The sequence below is a fragment of the Octopus bimaculoides genome, chromosome 7 (genome assembly GCF_001194135.2).
Source record: "Octopus bimaculoides isolate UCB-OBI-ISO-001 chromosome 7, ASM119413v2, whole genome shotgun sequence".
Classification (NCBI taxonomy): domain Eukaryota; kingdom Metazoa; phylum Mollusca; class Cephalopoda; order Octopoda; family Octopodidae; genus Octopus; species Octopus bimaculoides.
In genome coordinates this window covers 36,431,897-36,437,738 of record NC_068987.1, presented here as the reverse complement: position 1 = coordinate 36,437,738, position 5,842 = coordinate 36,431,897, and positions in this window count along the sequence as shown.

The window sequence follows — 5,842 nt, the reverse complement described above, 5'->3', positions numbered from 1 at the left end:
GTGTGTGTGTGTGTGTGTGTGTGTGTGTGTGTGTGTGTGTGTGTGTGTGTGTGTGTGTGTGTGCGTGCGTGTGTGTACCTTTTTCTTTAGACCTATATATAGACATTAAACTATGGGTACATTTTACCCGTGCATACACGTTGTTTTGTTTACTTGATTGCGTATTTTTAAATGGGTTCACCACTGAATATATTCACGACCCTTTCACATTTTTGTATTTGCACTTAATTTAGAAAACAATTACATTATTGGTATCTACTTAAAGCTGACCTACTAAATGCACAAACATTTGGCAACGTCACTGTTTCCATTTATTTCAAATCTTCCCTTATCCTCTCTCTTTTCACTCCCACTTTCTCTCTATCACTTGCAATCATTTTCCCACACGCAAGCTTTCTTATTTCTTTCCCTTTTTCTTTTTTATTTCCTACACCTTGTTTTTATTTACATTTTGCATTTTAGCTCTCCTCTTGTCTCCCATTCACATTTCTCTTCCTCTTCTCTCTTTTCTCTGATTTGTTCTCTTTATCTCTGTTTTATTCTCTCTCATTTTATTTCCCTTTCAAATACATATAAAAAGTCATACCCTCTGTCCAACTTTAAGCTTTTGATCTATGTAACAATGCAATAGAGTATAACCTCTGATGAACTGTTGTGGTTCAAAATCCAGTTGCATTTATAACATCCACTACGGTAGATACAACGAACCACAATGGTGAAGCGGAAAAATCTGTAGGGAACAAAGGATATAAACAGTTATTCACGTTTATCAGACTTTTCCTCTATCGATGTGTGTGTGGTATGCGTATGTATGTATGTATGTATGTATGTATGTATGTATGTATGTATGTATGTAAGTATTTCATTCAGTCATTTGTTAGGTCTCTCTCCACATATTCATTGGATGGAACGAGGAAAGCTCCCGGGTTCTGAAAGGTTCATAGCTCTAATCTTCTCCCACGATTGCCTGATAATATATATAGCATGCTGGTTAGATAGATAGATAGATAGATAGATAGATAGATAGATAGATAGATAGATAGATAGATCAATAAATGTCCTATCTTATTGGACTAGATTGTCCAAATCTGTAACTGAAGGAACCATTTGAAAAAGGCTTTGGGGAGAGACATGCGACCAAGGAGATAAAAGAAAAAAACAGCAACAATGAACATAACTATTTCTTACATGAATATAACAGCCACAAATTTCTTGAGAGGGTATGAGAAATGTAGATTGCCTCATGTACATAAATAACTCTGTATGTTATCGAATCTTAAAGAGATAGAACCAAATTCGTTCTAATTAGGAGCGGGAACAAATAACGTAAGGCATTTTTCAGCAGCAGCTACTTTGACTACTGAGATGAAAAGAAAAGTTCTGATTTGCGAACAGGGTTGAAACGTTTTGGCGATATTAGTCGATACCGTCAACCCCATTACTTGACAGGCATTTTATCGATCTGGGGTGGATGAAAAGCAAAGTGGGCTTTGTCAGAAATTGAACTATGAACTTAAGATCGCGAAGAAATGCAGCATGATGTTTTTTCAGGTCCTTTATGATACTGTAGCTAGGGGAGAAAGCTGCTCTTTTAGCAATTTTATGTTTTATTGCCCCATACTATACCATGACAATAATGACTTCATATTACATTGAAATCTCAATCAAATGCAACAGATACCTAACAAAAATATAGGAAAATGTAAATCAAATATTAATGACCATATAAAAAATAATATAGTAAAGTATAACATTGCAGAAAATAGTAAACAAAAAGTTAATAACCAGCACATTTGACAACAATAATATGAACAGTACAAAACATAAACATATAGTGATAAGCAAGCTTCATCATAGGCAAACAACAAATTATTATATATGAAATATTTTCCTGAAGAACTAAATCATGGCAGTTCTTTTATAACGAAACCAGCATGCTATATACATTATCAGGCAATCGTGGGAGAAGATTAGAGCTATGAACCTTTCAGAATCCGGGAGCTTTCCTCTTTCCATCCAATGACATTATGGAGAGAGACCTAACAAATGACTGAATGAAATACTTCTTTTATTTGGATATGTAGGGCGTGTGACACAGTTTGCACCACTTTCAAAAAAAAAAAAAGTAAAACAACCCAAAACGGATAAAACTTAAATTGCACATCTATCCATAAAGTCGTTCCACGACATTTGAAAGGATGAAATAAATACATTGACGAGTTAACCTCTGAATCGAAGTCACTTTTGTGGTACAATATGGGTCACAAAATCACGAAACTGTTACCATAACTGTACCGTGTAAAGAATGTTCAGAAGACGGCGTCAACTCTCAGCAGCACCCAAGGCAGAAAGCCCAGATATTAATAATGGAGCCAAATTACTTGTGTTTTCCACATTATGCTTAAAAGAATAGACAATAGAATTATAACATCTAAAAGGCAAGGTAATTTCTAGTCCCAAGACGGCACCACAGAAAGCAATACCAAGAAAAACTCCATCTCCCATTAAAGCGATGAAAGAAACTCCAAAATATAAATTTCTCAGCCATTCCAAAGGTCAATATCTAATGCGAAAATTAACGCAATGAGTGAGGATGAAGTTCAGATCAGGAGCGGGATCAAAATCTAAAGAACCAAATATATATAAAATATACTAAAGTGTGCTGGATATATTATAGCATATTTCCTTTATGTACGCCTTTTCTCAACCATTCTGATCCACATGATCTTCAGAGAAGATTCTGGAATCATTAGTGTTGAACACTGATTTGAGGAATTGGAGAGGACAACCCGAAGGGATGCGAAATCATTATAGCTATGTACTCCGACTAAAGTTCCTGGATTTTAAATTTCATACAAGATTTAGTTGTGCATTTTATAAAACCATGTACAGAACTTCATACTTGTTTCTCGAAAACGAAATTTGAATTGTTCCAATGTTTTTTTGCTTGATATCATTCAGGTCTTTTACTTTTCCACTCATTTAACCACAGGAAAAATTTTTTAAATCTGTGTGAATGTACATTGCATTTATTGTATCTTTTAAACCCATGGCTAGAAGAGAAAATAGTGTTGATTGTTGTTATTGTTGTTTTTGTTCTTATATTACTTGGCTTGGAACCTGCTTGTATTAGAACTTGTTTGCTAAAAGCATACACATTCTTACATCCATATACTACATCAGGCTGGAAAACAATAGGTTACATGAGTAACACATTATGTTCGATAAGAATGTGTAACTGCTCACCGCAGCAGCTTGTGATCCAAAAGTTAATATGGCCTGGATTGAATACCGAAAGAGATTGAGAGCAGTCTAAATAGGTAAAAACTGGATACCCCTAAATCAGTGGTTCTCAACCGGAGTCCATATGGCCATTGGGGGTCCATATAAGATTTTCTTGTTAAAATTTATGTGCAATAAATTGTTAATACTTCTCCAATACACAAAATATTTTAAGAATGTTTTGTTTATACAATCCTTAATAATGGTTAACTATAATAATGTAAGAGGAATTTTTAAATATCGGGTTGCTATGCGGATTCTCTCGACCAAATGTAGAAATCAAAGGGGTTCATAAGCAAACAATGGTTGCGAAACGCTACTCTAAATGAATAATGCAGGTCTAACGCTAACGAAATATATCAGTGATGTCACAGGTAATGGTAAAACAAAAGTACAACACCAAGGTGAGTAAAAGCAGTCTTATATCCATAAGAGTAATATTTCACAATGACCACTTCCTTCGAGGTCATTAAAAATCTGTAAAAACAATACCACATTTGAATGTAAATGCTACGAACAAAATATAAACTGTTTCTTTTTTATGAATGACATAGCTGAGAAATTTGTCAAGAAACCAATGCATATAGGATTAGATAACTATATCAAAGGTACCAATCATATTAACTAAAATTAAGAATGCTAAATTACATACCAAACCTGGCTTGGAGAATTAGATCATTACCTAACTGTAGGTGAAATTAATAATATACGATACAAACAAATGAAGGAGAAAATTATTAACGAGCATTACCGAAATGTCGAGCTAATATTAGAGACAGCTGAAATAGTGTAATAGGATTAAATATGTGTCACCTACATTATAATCTACAGCGTTAATATTTGTAACTGGAATATAAGAGAGTTGAAGAACTTAAACAACAACTCCTGAGTACACCTACAGTGTTCAGAAGAATCCACTGCAAAGTTGATCTCGATAAGATTACACCTTTCAGCACATGTGGATGAAGTGCATTGATAGAAATTGAAAACTATTGCAATATAGCAGAAGTATAGCGAGAAAAACTTAGAAGCGTGCAAAGGGAATCTGATATGCGTAAAAGTGGAACATAAAAAAATCAAAAGATTCCCTTTCTATAAAGCGGTCATTAGTATTAATCAGACAAACTGAATATTAATTATATATAAACAAATGCTTTAGATCAAGATAAAGGAACGGAAATAGATTAAAAAGCAAAAGAGAGATTTGAAACTGGAATCCCACAATTCATTCTGTGATAATGATCAGAATTTATTTCAAAACTTTGTAGCAAGGAACTCAAGGAAATAAGCGGGAACATCCAATGGAACAAGCAAGGATGTCTCAGAAGGATACTTACGGAGGAAATAAACCTAATTTGAAACTAGATTTGAATGAGAAATTACTGAAACGTTGTTTTGCTTTTGATTTTTTAGTTCGATTCCAGTTCTTGTCAATCTGAGAGTGGGGTCTTCTACTCTAACCTTCGTCTGACCAATACGCTTACAGTGGAATTTGATTTGTGAACGAATATGTTCAGAAAGCAATTTCGTATGTGCACGCACATACATATATACACACACAAGCACAATCAAACACATACCCACACGCGCGCACTGACTGACACATACACATAGGTGCTTTATCAAAAATCCCTTCAGGTTGTTACTCTGCAATTATTTAGATGGATAGCTTTAAACCTATAGAAGGCAGACATTCAGTCAACCAGTGATTGTCCCGTTGACGACTTGTAAGTAACAATACTTTATAAAATAAACAGATAAATAGATGTACTGTACTTATAATGGAAAAGAACTGATGAGATATGATGTTCATTCATTTCTAAAGATTAGTAATTGGTGGACTACGTGAAGTTAAATAGTTTGAAAACCTTTTGTTTTCTCAGTTTGTCGAGAGACAGTATACTTTTTACCGTTAAAAGCAAGTCATACAAACTATACATTGTTGCCATATTACTGAAATTATATCAGTGAAGACTAGATGAAAATATTCTGCATTGTTCTCCTAGTGCATCGAGAGACTGAAGTATCAGCTAACTTATTCTCCATTACTGCTGTCCGGAAGTGTCAAGAGTCTTGTTGTTGATGATAGAGAGTTATTTATTGATCAGTATACAAATCGGATACGTATAAAGTTTTGCGAGTAATTATAATTATAATAGAAATATTGAGCAAAATGTCCTACTTTCGATATAAAAGTACTTAGTAATGAGGTAAAGGTTAACATCAAGGATTGAAAATACGATTTAAGAAATGACGGTAAATTACAGAAGTGTTATAACAGTGTGCGTGTATAGGTGTATGTATGTATGTATGTATGTATATATTCATGCATTCTTTTATTCTTTTATTCCTTTACTTGTTTCGGTATTTTGACCCCAGGACTTATTCTTTGTAAGCCTAGTACTTATTCTATCGTTCTCTTTTGCCGAACCATTAAATTACGGGGACGTAAACACACCGGCATCAGTTGTCAAGCGATGTTGTGGGGACAAACACAGGCACACAATCATATATACACACATGCATGCACATATATATAAATATATATATATATATTTAT